Source organism: Oncorhynchus gorbuscha, linkage group LG23, assembly GCF_021184085.1.
Source record: "Oncorhynchus gorbuscha isolate QuinsamMale2020 ecotype Even-year linkage group LG23, OgorEven_v1.0, whole genome shotgun sequence".
Lineage (NCBI taxonomy): Eukaryota > Metazoa > Chordata > Actinopteri > Salmoniformes > Salmonidae > Oncorhynchus > Oncorhynchus gorbuscha.
Window position 1 is genome coordinate 35,353,841 of NC_060195.1, and position 16,198 is coordinate 35,370,038.

The window sequence follows — 16,198 nt, forward strand, 5'->3', positions numbered from 1 at the left end:
TAGGGAGGGTACGGGTGGGCGTCTGTCCATGGTGGCGGTTCTGGCTCGGGACGTGGACCCCACTCCATAAATGTCCTAGTTCCTCCCTTAAGCGTCCTGGGATAATCCACCTTCTCTGCCGACCATGGCCTAATAGTCCTCACCCTGATCCCCACATAACTGAGGGGCAGCTCGGGACCGAGGAGCAGCTCGGGACAGAGGGGCAGCTTGGGACAGAGGGGCAGCTCGGGACAGAGGGCCAGCTCGGGACAGAGGGGCATTTCAGGACAGAGGGGCATCTCAGGACAGAGGGGCATCTCAGGACAGAGGGGCATCTCAGGACAGAGGGGCATCTCAGGACAGAGGGGCATCTCGGGACAGAGGGGCAGCCCGGGTCAGAGGGGCAGCCCGGGACAAAAGCAGCCTGGTACTGAGGGGAAGCCCGGGAATGAGGGGGAGCCCGGTACTGAGGGGGAGCCCGGTACTGAGGGGGAGCCCGGTACTGAGAGGAAGCCCAGTACTGAGAGGAAGCTCAGGCAGGTAGTAGGCTCCGGTAAATCCTGGCTGGCTGGTGGAACTGGATGATTCAGGTTGTCTGGCCGATCTGGCGGATCTTGGCAGACTGGCACTTCTGGCGGATCCTGGCAGACTGGCACTTCTGGCAGATCCTGGCAGACTGGCGACGCTGGCGGATCCTGGCAGACTGGCGGCGCTGGGCAGACTGGCGGCGCTGGGCAGACTGGCAGCACTGGCGGAGCTGGGCAGACTGGGAGCACTGGCGGAGCTGGGCAGACTGGGAGCACTGGCGGAGCTGGGCAGACTGGGAGTACTGGGCAGACTGGGAGCACTGGCCGCGCTGGGCAGACTGGGAGCACTGGGCAGACTGGGAGCACTGGCGGCGCTGGGCAGACTGGGAGCACTGGCCGCGCTGGGCAGACTGGGAGCACTGGCCGCGCTGGGCAGACTGGGAGCACTGGCCGCGCTGGGCAGACTGGGAGCACTGGCCGCGCTGGGCCGACTGGGAGCACTGGCGGCGCTGGACAGACAGGAGACTCCGGCAGGGCAGGAGAGGAGAAAGGCTCTGGCCGCGCTAAACAGGCGGGAGACTCCAACAGCGCAGGAGAGGAGAAAAGCTCCGGCTGCGTTAAACAGGCGAGACACACTGGAGGCCTGGTGCGTGGTGCTGGAACTGGTGGTACTGGCGCAAGAACACGCACAGGAAGCCTGGTGCGGGGAGCTGCTACCGGAGGACTGGTGTGTAGAGCTGGCTCTGGATATACCGGACCGTGCAGGCGCACTGGAGCTCTTGAGCACCGAGCTCAAGAGCTTTTCCGGTTTCCTTGCCAACCGTGTTCCCTCGTATCGTCGGCTCCTATCTCCCGCTGCCTCTGCTCTCCTTAGTGCCTCCACCTGTTCCCATGGGAGGCGATCTCTTCCGGCCAATATCTCCTCCCAAGTGTAACAACCTTTACCATCCAACACGTCTTCCCATGTCCATTCTCCAAATAATTCATCCTCCCTTTGCTGCTCCAGCTGTCGCTGCCTGTTTAAACCAGCGCCTCTCCATTTTTCCGGCGTGTCTTTTTCTTTGACTCCATACGTCTATAGCCCTCTTCGCATTGCTGTAGGGAATCCCAGGCGGGCTCCTGCACTCGCTCTGGGTCGGCCGCCCACCTGTCGATTTCTTCCCACGTAGTATACTCCATGCTTCTGCTGTCCATAACGTCCTCCTTTAACTCCTGCCAGTTCACACGCTGCTCGGTCTGTGAGTGGTGGGTGTTTCTGTAACTTCGTTCATCTGTTGTATGAAGAGAGTCAGACCGAAATGCAGCGTGTAGGTTACTCATGACTTTAATGAAAATAATCGCGGTACATGAAATAACTGTATATGAAAACAACAAAACGAAACGAGAAACCTATTACAGCCTATCTGGTGACTACTACACAGAGACAGGTACAAACACCCACAAAATACAACGCGAAAGTCAGGCTGACTAAATACGGTTCTCAATCAGAGACAACGTCAAGCACCTGACTCTGATTGAGAATCGCCCCAGGCAGCCAAGCCTAACTAGACACACCCCTAATCAGCCGCAGTCCCAAATAATACAAACCCCAATACGAAATACAACATATAAATCCATGTCACACCCTGGCCTACCCAAACATATAACAAAAACACAAGATACAATGACCAAGGCGTGACAGTAGCCTGGATTTCACTGTGTGTTTGTGGGTGATTGTTCCTGTCTTTGTGTTTGCACCAGATAGGGCTGTTTCGGTTTTCATTATTTCAATTCGTTATTTTTGTAGTTTCTGTATGTATAGTTTTTCCTTCATTAAAATATCATGAATCATCATCACGCTGCATTATGGTCCGATCCTTGTTCTACCTCTTCGTCAGAGGAGGAGATAGGAGAGAGCCGTTATATAAATGCTTACATGCATTCTGATCTCACTGGTTTGTAACGCTGAAATTCAGATTGAGGGAAATGTATGAAATCAAATTACAATAAGCCCGGCATCACATCAGAGCCAGCGGGAAAAGTTCAATAAAGATCATTTGGACATTCCAAACTTCTCCCAACTACACTTATCCACAGCGTCCAGCCTATATTGACCCGTGAGGAAAGCAACCCTTGGTCTCGTCATTAGAATAGAACCGGAGCACTCAATGAGTTCTGCTGAGCCTGTTACCTAGCATTACACCTGCCTGGGACTGTTTAAAAGTTGCTTTATTGACTCTCATTCGTTACCCCTACCTCTCAGTCGGTCTAATGGTCTTTAATCAGATTAAGAACATTATCTATGTCATAGTCTACAGTCCGACCGTAAGTAAATACCATGGTAATGAAGCTCCTCTCCTCTTTCCTCATCCTCCTGTTTGTAGCGTCGATACAGTTAGCATTGATCGCACTTGCAGTAAGTACAGAGGTTCTTATAGTAGATTGAGTTGTTGCACATCTAACTGACAGATATCTATGCTCACATATTTGCCTCGATTAGTCACAGACCTTGATGATATCTGCTGATAATGTAAAGATTCAGTATGAATGAGTGAACACAAACAGTGGGAAAAAACGAGCCAGTTTCTTTGATCAGTAACAACCGGTCACCGTAGACTGTCTCCGAGAATCACAGGTTCAAAGAGAATCTTTCAAAGAAGATGTGACGAACTTAAAAAGCTTCCCCCTAAGAAGACAATCAAATCCGTTTCGAGAGGTCAAAAGACAATCGGACCAGAAGTGTTCAGGGACACGGTTCAACACCTCAGTGTTCCTTTAGTTCCTCGGTGATGATTCCTTGTTAATCTCATTTAGAGAGAACCTGTGCTTGGTTCTGCTCTTAATCCGGGCAGCAGGTAGCCTAGCGGTTAAGAGCGTTGTGTCAAGTAGCTCACAGAACAGGGCTCCGGGCAGCCGAGCGGAAATGGAGGAAAACTCGCCTCCCTGCGGACCTGGCATCCTTTCACTCCCTCCTCTCTACATTTTCCTCCTCTGTCTCTGCTGCTAAAGCCACTTTCTACCACGCTAAATTCCAAGCATCTGCCTCTAACCCTAGGAAGCTCTTGCCACCTTCTCCTCCCTCCTGAATCCTCCGCCCCCCCCCCCCCCCTCCTCCCTCTCTGCAGATGACTTCCGGCCAACCATTTTGAAAAGAAGGTCGACGACATCCGATCCTCGTTTGCTAAGTCAAACGACACCGCTGGTTCTGCTCACACTGCCCTACCCTGTGCTCTGACCTCTTTCTCCCTCTCTCTCCAGATGAAATCTTGCGTCTTGTGACGGCCGGCCGCCCAACAACCTGCCCGCTGACCCTATCCCCTCCTCTCTTCTCCAGACCATTTCCAGAGACCTTCTCCCTTACCTCACCTCGCTCATCAACTCATCCCTGACCGTTGGCTACGTCCCCTTCCGTCTTCAAGAGAGCGAGAGTTGCACCCTTCTGAAAAAAAAAACCTACACTCGATCCCTCCGATGTCAACAATTACAGACCAGTATCCCTTCTTTCTTTTCTCTCCAAAACTCTTGAACGTGCCGTCCTTGGCCAGCTCTCCCGCTATCTCTCTCTGAATGACCTTCTTGATCCAAATCAGTCAGGTTTCAAGACTAGTCATTCAACTGAGACTGCTCTCCTCTGTATCACGGAGGCGCTCCGCACTGCTAAAGCTAACTCTCTCTCCTCTGCTCTCATCCTTCTAGATCTATCGGCTGCCTTCGATACTGTGAACCATCAGATCCTCCTCTCCACCCTCTCCGAGTTGGGCATCTCCGGCGCGGCCCACGCTTGGATTGCGTCCTACCTGACAGGTCGCTCCTACCAGGTGGCGTGGCGAGAATCTGTCTCCTCACCACGCGCTCTCACCACTGGTGTCCCCAGGCTCTGTTCTTGGCCCTCTCCTATTCTCGCTATACACCAAGTCACTTGGCTCTGTCATAACCTCACATGGTCTCTCTTATCATTGCTATGCAGACGACACACAATTAATCTTCTCCTTTCCCCTTCTGATGACCAGGTGGCGAATCGCATCTCTGCATGTCTGGCAGACATATCAGTGTGGATGACGGATCACCACCTCAAGCTGAACTCGGCAAGACGGAGCTGCTCTTCCTCCCGGGGAAGGACTGCCCGCTCCATGATCTCGCCATCACGGTCGACAACTCCATTGTGTCCTCCTCCCAGAGCGCCAAGAACCTTGGCGTGATCCTGGACAACACCCTGTCGTTCTCAACTAACATCAAGGCGGTGGCCCGTTCCTGTAGGTTCATGCTCTACAACATCCGCAGAGTACGACCCTGCCTCACACAGGAAGCGGCGCAGGTCCTAATCCAGGCACTTGTCATCTCCCGTCTGGATTACTGCAACTCGCTGTTGGCTGGGCCCCCTGCCTGTGCCATTAAACCCCTTCAACTCATCCAGAACGCCGCAGCCCGTCTGGTGTTCAACCTTCCCAAGTTCTCTCACGTCACCCCGCTCCTCCGTTCTCTCCACTGGCTTCCAGTTGAAGCTCGCATCCGCTACAAGACCATGGTGCTTGCCTACGGAGCTGTGAGGGGAATGGCACCTCAGTACCTCCAGGCTCTGATCAGGCCCTACACCCAAACAAGGGCACTGCGTTCATCCACCTCTGGCCTGCTCGCCTCCCTACCACTGAGGAAGTACAGCTCCCGCTCAGCCCAGTCAAAACTGTTCGCTGCCCTGGCCCCCCAATGGTGGAACAAACTCCCTCACGACGCCAGGACAGCGGAGTCAATCACCACCTTCCGGAGACACCTGAAACCCCACCTCTTTAAGGAATACCTAGGATAGGTTAAGTAATCCCTCTCACCCCACCCCCTAAGTTTTAGATGCACTATTGTTAAGTGACTGTCCCACTGGATGTCATAAGGTGAATGCACCAATTTGTAAGTCGCTCTGGATAAGAGCGTCTGCTAAATGACTTAAATGTAAATGTAAATGTATAAAGGTTTCTGGTTCCAATCCCATAACCAACAAGGGGACAAATCTGCCGATGTGCCATTGAGCAAGGCTCTTAAGGTAGGTTGCTCCTGTAAATGGCTTTTGGTAAGAGCATCTGATAAATGACTAAAATGTCACATCCATTGGGTAGGATAAAATCCCACTAGGAATGAGTAGGTGTGCGATCAGATAACGGGACTGCAAATTGGGAAAGATATGCAGTGTTAGCAAGTGGAATGTTTCATATCCAAACTTCAGAAGCTGATCAAAGTAGGTTAATTGAAAATGACTTTATGTTTTCTCTTCTCCCCTGCTGTACCACTGTAAAGCTGCTGTGGTGCTTGAAAAGAAGATGGTAGATCTACATGTATAGCATCAGCCTGTTAGATAAGTGTGTCTTCCAAAAACACAGAGAGGGTAACCAAGCTGTAATAAGTGTGACAGAGTGTTGGGAAGAGAGCTGTATAGGTTAAGACAGAGTGTCAGGAAGAGAAGAGTATAGGTTAGAATAGAGTGTTGGGAAGATAGCTGTGAAGGTTATAGAAAAGAGTGTTAGAAAGAGAGCTGTATATGTTATCCAGAGTGTTAGAAAGAGAGCTGTATAGGTTAGAAAGGGGTGTTAGGAATAGAGCTGTATAGGTTATAACAGAGTGTTAGGAAGAGAGCTGTATATGTTAGAACAGAGTGTTAGAAAGAGAGCTGTATAGGTTATAACAGAGTGTTAGGAAGAGAGCTGTATAGGTTAGAACAGAGTGTTAGAAAGAGAGCTGTATAGGTTATAACAGAGTGTTAGAAGGAGAGGTGTATAGGTTAGAACAGAGCGTTAGGAAGAGAGCTGGATAGGTTAGAACAGAGTGTTAGGAAGATATATGTATAGGTTAGAACAGGGTGTTAGAAGGAGATCTATATAGCTTATAACAGAGTGTTAGGAAGAGAGCTGTATAGGTTAGAATAGAGTGTTAGAAAGAGAGATGTATAGGTTATAACAGAGTGTTAGAAAGAGAGATGTATAGGTTAAGACAAAGTGTCAGAAAGAGAGCTGTATAGGTTATAATGGTGTGTTAGAAAGAGAGCTGTATAGGTTAAAACAGAGTGTTAGGAAGAGAAGTGTATAGGTTAGAACAGAGTGTTAGGAAGCGAGCTGTATAGGTTAGAACAGAGTGTTGGGAAGAGAGCTGTATAGGTTAGAACAGAGTGTTAGGAAGAGAGCTGTATAGGTTAGAATAGAGTGTTAGGAAGAGAGCTGTATAGGTTAGAACAGAGCGTTAGGAAGAGAGCTGTATAGGTTATAACAGAGTGTTAGAAAGAGAGGTGTATAGGTTAGAACAGAGTGTTAGAAAGAGAGGTGTATAGGTTAGAACAGAGCGTTAGGAAGAGAGCTGTATAGGTTAGAACAGAGTGTTAGGAAGAGATATGTACAGGTTAGAACAGGGTGTTAGGAAGCGAACTGTATAGGTTAGAACAGAGTGTTAGAAAGAGAGGTGTATAGGTTAGAACAGAGCGTTAGGAAGAGAGCTGTATAGGTTAGAACAGAGTGTTAGGAAGAGATATGTACAGGTTAGAACAGGGTGTTAGGAAGCGAACTGTATAGGTTAGAACAGAGTGTTAGGAAGAGAGCTGTATAGGTTAGAACAGAGAAGTGAACAGAGTGTTGGGAAGAGAGCTGTATAGGTTAGAACAGATGTTAGGAAGAGATATGTATAAGTTAGAACAGGGTGTTAGAAGGAGAGATGTATAGGTTATAACAGAGTGTTAGGAAGAGAGCTGTATAGGTTATAACAGAGTGTTAGAAAGAGAGATGTATAGGTTAAGACAAAGTGTCAGAAAGAGAGCTGTATAGGTTATAATGGAGTGTAAGAAGGAGTGCTGTATAGGTTAAAACAGAGTGTTAGGAAGAGAAGTGTATAGGTTAGAACAGAGTGTTAGGAAGCGAGCTGTATAGGTTAGAACAGGGTGTTGGGAAGAGATATGTATAGGTTGGAACAGAGTGTTGGGAAGAGAAGTGTATAGGTAAGAACAGAGTGTTGGGAAGAGAATGCTGCATAGGTTAGAACAGAGTGTTAGGAAGAGAGATGTATAGGTTAGAACAGAGTGTTAGGAAGAGAGCTGTATAGGTTAGAACAGAGTGTTAGGAAGAGAGATGTATAGGTTAGAACAGAGTGTTAGGAAGAGAGCTGTATAGGTTAGAACAGAGTGTTAGAAGGAGTGCTGTATAGGTTAGAACAGAGTGTTAGGAAGAGAAGTGTATAGGTTAGAACAGAGTGTTAGGAAGCGAGCTGTATAGGTTAGAACAGAGTGTTAGGAAGAGAGCTGTATAGGTTAGAATAGAGTGTTAGGAAGAGAGCTGTAAAGGTTAGAACAGAGTGTTAGGAAGAGAGCTGTATAGGTTAGAACAGAGTGTTAGAAGGAGTGCTGTATAGGTTAGAACAGAGTGTTAGGAAGAGAAGTGTATAGGTTAGAACAGAGTGTTAGGAAGCGAGCTGTATAGGTTAGAACAGAGTGTTAGGAAGAGAGCTGTATAGGTTAGAATAGAGTGTTAGGAAGAGAGCTGTAAAGGTTAGAATAGCGTGTTAGGAAGAGAGCTGTATAGGTTAGAACAGAGTGTTAGGAAGAGAAGTGTATAGGTTGGGCAGGGTGTTGGGAAGAGAGCTGTATAGGTTAGAACAGAGTGTTAGGAAGAGAAGTGTATAGGTTAGAACAGAATGTTGGGGAGAAACGTTTATAAGTTAGAACAGAGTGTTCGGAGGAGAGCTGTATAGGTTAGGACAGAGTATTGGGAAGAGAAGTGTATCGGTTAGAACAGAGTGTTCAGAGGAGAGCTGTATAGGTTATAACAGAGTGTTAGGAAGATAAGTGAATAGGTTAGAACAGAATGTTGGGAAGAAAAGTTTATAAGTTAGAATAGCGTGTTAGGATTAGAGGTGTATAGGTTAGAACAGGGTGTTAGGAAGAGAGCTGTATAGGTTAGAACAGAGTGTTAGGAATAGAGGTGTATAGGTTAGAACAGGGTGTTAGGAAGAGATAGCTGTATAGGTTAGAACAGGGTGTTAGGAAGAGAACTGTATAGGTTAGAACAGAGTGTTAGGAAGAGAGATGTATAGGTTAGAACAGGGTGTTAGGAAGAGATAGCTGTATAGGTTAGAACAGAGTGTTAGGAAGAGAGCTGTTTAGGTTTGAACAGATTGTTGGTAAGAGAAGTGCAAAGGTTAGAAAAGAGTGTTGGGTAGAGAGCTGTATAGGTTAGAACAGAGTGTTAGGAAGAGAAGTGTATAGGTTCGAACAGAATGTTGGGAAGAAAAGTTTATAAGTTAGAATAGCGTGTTAGGAATAGAGGTGTATAGGTTAGAATAGGGTGTTAGGAAGAGAGCTGTATAGGTTAGGCCAGAGTGTTGGGAAGAGGAGTGTATAGGTTAGAACAGAATGTTGGGAAGAAAAGTTTACAAGTTAGAATAGCGTGTTAGGAATATAGGTGTATAGGTTAGAACAGGGTGTTAGGAATAGAGGTGTATAGGTTAGAACAGGGTGTTAGAAAGAAAGATGTATAGGTTAAAATAGGGTGTTAGGAAGAGAAAGCTGTATAGGTTAGAACAGAGTGTTAGGAAGAGAAAGCTGTATAGGTTAGAACAGAGTGTTAGAAAGAGAGATGTATAGGTTAGAACAGGGTGTTAGGAAGAGAAAGCTTTATAGGTTAGAACAGGGTGTAAGGAAAAGAGCTGTATAGGTTAGAACAGGGTGTTAGAAAGAGAGATGTATAGGTAAGAACAGAGTGTTAGAAAGAGAGATGTATAGGTTAGAACAGGGTGTTAGAAAGAAAGATGCATAGGTTAGAACAGAGTGTTAGAAAGAAAGATGTATAGGTTAGAACAGAGTGTTAGAAAGAGAGATGTATAGGTTAGAACAGGGTGTTAGGAAGAGAAAGCTGTATAGGTTGGAACAGGGTGTTAGGAAGAGAGCTGTATAGGTTCGAACAGGGTGTTAGGAAGAGAAAGCTGTATAGGTTAGAACAGAGTGTTAGGAAGAGAGCTGTATAGGTTAGAACAGAGTGTTAGAGGGAGAGCTGTATAGGTTAGATCAGAGTGTTAGGTAGAGAAGTGTATATGTTAGAACAGAGTGTTAGGAAGAGAGATGTATAGGTTAGAAAATGGTGTTAGGAAGAGAGCTGCATAGGTTAGAATAGAGTGTTAGGAAGAGAGCTGTAAAGGTTAGAACAGAGTGTTAAGAAGAGAAGTGTATAGGTTAGAATAGAGTGTTAGGAAGAGAGATGTATAGGTTAGAATAGAGTGTTAGGAAGAGAGCTGTATAGGTTAGAACAGGGTGTTAGGAAGAGAAAGCTGTATAGGTTGGAACAGGGTGTTAGGAAGAGAGCTGTATAGGTTCGAACAGGGTGTTAGGAAGAGAAAGCTGTATAGGTTAGAACAGAGTGTTAGGAAGAGAGCTGTATAGGTTAGAACAGAGTGTTAGAGGGAGAGCTGTATAGGTTAGATCAGAGTGTTAGGTAGAGAAGTGTATATGTTAGAACAGAATGTTGGGAAGAAAAGTTTATAGGTTAGAATAGCATGTTAGGAGGAGAGCTGTATACGTTAGAATAGAGTGTTAGGAAGAGAGCTGTATAGGTTAGAGCAGAGTTTTAGGAAGAGAGATGTATAGGTTAGAATAGAGTGTTAGGAAGAGAGATGTATAGGTTAGAATAGAGTGTTAGGAAGAGAGCTGTATAGGTTAGAACAGGGTGTTAGGAAGAGAAAGCTGTATAGGATAGAACAGAATTTTGGGAAGAAAAGTTTATAGGTTAGAATAGCGTGTTAGGAAGAGAGCTGTATAGGTTAGAACAGAGTTTTAGGTAGAGAGCTCTATAGGTTAGAACAGAGTGTTAGGAAGAGAGCTGTGTAGGTAAGAATAGCGTGTTAGGAAGAGAGCTGTATAGGTTAGAATAGCGTGTTAGGAAGAGAGCTGTATAGGTTAGAACAGAGTGTTAGGAAGAGAAGTGTATAGGTTGGGCAGGGTGTTGGGAAGAGAGCTGTATAGGTTAGAACAGAGTGTTAGGAAGAGAAGTGTATAGGTTAGAACAGAATGTTGGGGAGAAACGTTTATAGGTTAGAACAGAGTGTTCGGAGGAGAGCTGTATAGGTTAGGACAGAGTATTGGGAAGAGAAGTGTATCGGTTAGAACAGAGTGTTCAGAGGAGAGCTGTATAGGTTATAACAGAGTGTTAGGAAGATAAGTGAATAGGTTAGAACAGAATGTTGGGAAGAAAAGTTTATAAGTTAGAATAGCGTGTTAGGAAGAGAGCTGTATAGGTTAGAACAGAGTGTTAGGAATAGAGGTGTATAGGTTAGAACAGGGTGTTAGGAAGAGATAGCTGTATAGGTTAGAACAGGGTGTTAGGAAGAGAACTGTATAGGTTAGAACAGAGTGTTAGGAAGAGAGATGTATAGGTTAGAACAGGGTGTTAGGAAGAGAGCTGTTTAGGTTTGAACAGATTGTTGGTAAGAGAAGTGCAAAGGTTAGAAAAGAGTGTTGGGTAGAGAGCTGTAGAGGTTATAACAGAGTGTTAGGAAGATAAGTGAATAGGTTAGAACAGAATGTTGGGAAGAAAAGTTTATAAGTTAGAATAGCGTGTTAGGAATAGAGGTGTATAGGTTAGAATAGGGTGTTAGGAAGAGAGCTGTATAGGTTAGGCCAGAGTGTTGGGAAGAGGAGTGTATAGGTTAGAACAGAATGTTGGGAAGAAAAGTTTACAAGTTAGAATAGCGTGTTAGGAATATAGGTGTATAGGTTAGAACAGGGTGTTAGGAATAGAGGTGTATAGGTTAGAACAGGGTGTTAGGAAGAGATAGCTGTATAGGTTAGAACAGAGTGTTAGGAAGAGAAAGCTGTATAGGTTAGAACAGAGTGTTAGAAAGAGAGATGTATAGGTTAGAATAGGGTGTTAGGAAGAGAAAGCTTTATAGGTTAGAACAGGGTGTAAGGAAAAGAGCTGTATAGGTTAGAACAGGGTGTTAGAAAGAGAGATGTATAGGTAAGAACAGAGTGTTAGAAAGAGAGATGTATAGGTTAGAACAGGGTGTTAGAAAGAAAGATGCATAGGTTAGAACAGAGTGTTAGAAAGAAAGATGTATAGGTTAGAACAGAGTGTTAGAAAGAGAGATGTATAGGTTAGAACAGGGTGTTAGGAAGAGAAAGCTGTATAGGTTGGAACAGGGTGTTAGGAAGAGAGCTGTATAGGTTCGAACAGGGTGTTAGGAAGAGAAAGCTGTATAGGTTAGAACAGAGTGTTAGGAAGAGAGCTGTATAGGTTAGAACAGAGTGTTAGAGGGAGAGCTGTATAGGTTAGATCAGAGTGTTAGGTAGAGAAGTGTATATGTTAGAACAGAGTGTTAGGAAGAGAGATGTATAGGTTAGAAAATGGTGTTAGGAAGAGAGCTGCATAGGTTAGAACAGGGTGTTAGGAAGAGATAGCTGTATAGGTTAGAACAGGGTGTCAGAAAGAGATAGCTGTATAGGTTAGAACAGGGTGTTAGGAAGAGATAGCTGTATAGGTTAGAACAGGGTTGTCAGGATTTGGCCAGGGTTGTTCCGGTTTTTGGTCACTAGATGCCCCCATTGTGCCTTTTGACCTTTTGTTTTCCCTTCATCCCCATTATTATTTGCACCTGTGCCTCGTTTCCCCTGATTGTATTTAAACCCTTTGTTTTCCTCTGTTCTTTGCTCTGTGTTTGTATGTTAGCACCCAGCCCTAGTACTCTGAGAACTCTTGTTGATCCCGGTGGACTCTCTTGTGGAATTCTGTTTTTTGTTCTTGTTTGTTTGTTTTTTGAGTATCTTTTGAGGCTTTTTTGTGCTTTACCTTCCACCTTGTGGATTTACCTTTTTTGTCTTGGAGGATTACCTTTGTTCTTGTAGGATTCCTTTTGAGGTTGTGGAGTTACATGTTTTCCTGAAGAACTTCACTTTTTACTTCATTAAATACACCGTCTCAAGTACTGCTGTGTCTGCCTCATCTTCTGGGTTCTGCCGACTATTCGTGGCTCAGTTGGTTAAGTGACTGTTTCTCACTCCGGAGACCCGGGTTCGTAACCGGGTCCTGACAAGGGTGTTAGGAAGAGATAGCTGTATAGGTTAGAACAGGGTGTTAGGAAGAGAGCTGTATAGGTTAGAACAGAGTGTTAGGAAGAGAGCTGTATAGGTTAGAACAGAGTGTTAGGAAGAGAGCTGTATAGGTTAGAACAGAGTGTTAGGAAGAGAGATGTATAGGTAAGAACAGAGTGTTAGAAAGAGAGATGTATAGGTTAGAACAGGGTGTTAGGAAGAGAAAGCTGCATAGCTTAGAACAGAGTGTTAGGAAGAGAGCTGTATAGGTTAGAACAGAGTGTTAGAGGGAGAGCTGTATAGGTTAGAACAGGGTGCTAGGAAGAGAGCTGTATAGGTTAGAACAGGGTGTTAGGAAGAAAGCTGCATAGCTTAGAACAGAGTGTTAGGAAGAGGGATGTATAGGTTCAAACAGAGTGTTAGAGGTAGAGCTGTATAGGTTATATCAGAGTGTTAGGAAGAGAGCTGTGTAGGTAAGAATAGCGTGTTAGGAAGAGAGCTGTATAGGTTTGAACAGATTGTTGGTAACAGAAGTGCAAAGGTTAGAAAAGAGTGTTGGGTAGAGAGCTGTATAGGTTAGAACATGGTGTTAGGAAGAGGGATGTATAGGTTCAAACAGAGTGTTAGAAAGAGAAAGCTGTATAGGTTCGAACAGGGTGTTAGGAAGAGAAAGCTGCATAGGTTAGAACAGAGTGTTAGAAAGAGAGATGTATAGGTTAGAACAGGGTGTTAGGAAGAGATGTATAGGTTAGAAAAGAGTGTTCGGAAGAGAGATGTATCGGTTAGAACAGAGTGTTGGGAAGAGAGCTGTATAGGTTAGAACAGAGTGTTAGAAGGAGAGCTGTATAGGTTAGAACAGGGTGTTAGGAAGAGAGCTGTATAGGTTAGAACAGGGTGTTAGGAAGAGAAAACTGTATAGGTTAGAACAGGGTTGTCAGGATTTGGCCAGGGTTGTTCCAGTTTTTTGGTCACTAGATGCCCCCATTGTGCCTTTTGACCTTTTGTTTTCCCTTCATCCCCATTATTATTTGCACCTGTGCCTCGTTTCCCCTGATTGTATTTAAACCCTTTGTTTTCCTCTGTTCTTTGCTCTGTGTTTGTATGTTAGCACCCAGCCCTAGTACTCTGAGAACTCTTGTTGATCCCGGTGGACTCTCTTGTGGAATTCTGTTTTTTGTTCTTGTTTGTTTGTTTTTTGAGTATCTTTTGAGGCTTTTTTGTGCTTTACCTTCCACCTTGTGGATTTACCTTTTTTTGTCTTGGAGGATTACCTTTGTTCTTGTAGGATTCCTTTTGAGGTTGTGGAGTTACATGTTTTCCTGAAGAACTTCACTTTTTACTTCATTAAATACACCGTCTCAAGTACTGCTGTGTCTGCCTCATCTTCTGGGTTCTGCCGACTATTCGTGGCTCAGTTGGTTAAGTGACTGTTTCTCACTCCGGAGACCCGGGTTCGTAACCGGGTCCTGACAAGGGTGTTAGGAAGAGATAGCTGTATAGGTTAGAACAGGATGTTAGGAAGAGAGCTGTATAGGTTAGAACAGAGTGTTAGGAAGAGAGCTGTATAGGTTAGTATAGAGTGTTAGGAAGAGAGCTGTAAAGGTTAGAACAGAGTGTTAGGAAGAGAAGTGTATAAGTAAGAACAGAATGTTGAGAAGAAAAGTTTATAGGTTAGAATAGCATGTTAGGAGGAGAGCTGTATAGGTTAGAACAGAGTTTTAGGTAGAGAGCTCTATAGGTTATATCAGAGTGTTAGGAAGAGAGCTGTGTAGGTTAGAATAGTGTGTTAGGAAGAGAGCTGTATAGGTTTGAACAGATTGTTGGTAACAGAAGTGCAAAGGTTAGAAAAGAGTGTTGCGTAGAGAGCTGTATAGGTTAGAACAGAGTGTTAGGAAGAGAAGTGTATAGGTTAGAACAGAATGTTGGGAAGAAAAGTTTATAAGTTAGAATAGCGTGTTAGGAAGAGAGCTGTATAGGTTAGAACAGAGTGTTAGGAATAGAGGTGTATAGGTTAGAACAGGGTGTTAGGAAGAGATAGCTGTATAGGTTAGAACAGGGTGTTAGGAAGAGAACTGTATAGGTTAGAACAGAGTGTTAGGAAGAGAGATGTATAGGTTAGAACAGGGTGTTAGGAAGAGAGCTGTTTAGGTTTGAACAGATTGTTGGTAAGAGAAGTGCAAAGGTTAGAAAAGAGTGTTGGGTAGAGAGCTGTAGAGGTTATAACAGAGTGTTAGGAAGATAAGTGAATAGGTTAGAACAGAATGTTGGGAAGAAAAGTTTATAAGTTAGAATAGCGTGTTAGGAATAGAGGTGTATAGGTTAGAATAGGGTGTTAGGAAGAGAGCTGTATAGGTTAGGCCAGAGTGTTGGGAAGAGGAGTGTATAGGTTAGAACAGAATGTTGGGAAGAAAAGTTTACAAGTTAGAATAGCGTGTTAGGAATATAGGTGTATAGGTTAGAACAGGGTGTTAGGAATAGAGGTGTATAGGTTAGAACAGGGTGTTAGGAAGAGATAGCTGTATAGGTTAGAACAGAGTGTTAGGAAGAGAAAGCTGTATAGGTTAGAACAGAGTGTTAGAAAGAGAGATGTATAGGTTAGAATAGGGTGTTAGGAAGAGAAAGCTTTATAGGTTAGAACAGGGTGTAAGGAAAAGAGCTGTATAGGTTAGAACAGGGTGTTAGAAAGAGAGATGTATAGGTAAGAACAGAGTGTTAGAAAGAGAGATGTATAGGTTAGAACAGGGTGTTAGAAAGAAAGATGCATAGGTTAGAACAGAGTGTTAGAAAGAAAGATGTATAGGTTAGAACAGAGTGTTAGAAAGAGAGATGTATAGGTTAGAACAGGGTGTTAGGAAGAGAAAGCTGTATAGGTTGGAACAGGGTGTTAGGAAGAGAGCTGTATAGGTTCGAACAGGGTGTTAGGAAGAGAAAGCTGTATAGGTTAGAACAGAGTGTTAGGAAGAGAGCTGTATAGGTTAGAACAGAGTGTTAGAGGGAGAGCTGTATAGGTTAGATCAGAGTGTTAGGTAGAGAAGTGTATATGTTAGAACAGAGTGTTAGGAAGAGAGATGTATAGGTTAGAAAATGGTGTTAGGAAGAGAGCTGCATAGGTTAGAACAGGGTGTTAGGAAGAGATAGCTGTATAGGTTAGAACAGGGTGTCAGAAAGAGATAGCTGTATAGGTTAGAACAGGGTGTTAGGAAGAGATAGCTGTATAGGTTAGAACAGGGTTGTCAGGATTTGGCCAGGGTTGTTCCGGTTTTTGGTCACTAGATGCCCCCATTGTGCCTTTTGACCTTTTGTTTTCCCTTCATCCCCATTATTATTTGCACCTGTGCCTCGTTTCCCCTGATTGTATTTAAACCCTTTGTTTTCCTCTGTTCTTTGCTCTGTGTTTGTATGTTAGCACCCAGCCCTAGTACTCTGAGAACTCTTGTTGATCCCGGTGGACTCTCTTGTGGAATTCTGTTTTTTGTTCTTGTTTGTTTGTTTTTTGAGTATCTTTTGAGGCTTTTTTGTGCTTTACCTTCCACCTTGTGGATTTACCTTTTTTGTCTTGGAGGATTACCTTTGTTCTTGTAGGATTCCTTTGAGGTTGTGGAGTTACATGTTTTCCTGAAGAACTTCACTTTTTACTTCATTAAATACACCGTCTCAAGTACTGCTGTGTCTG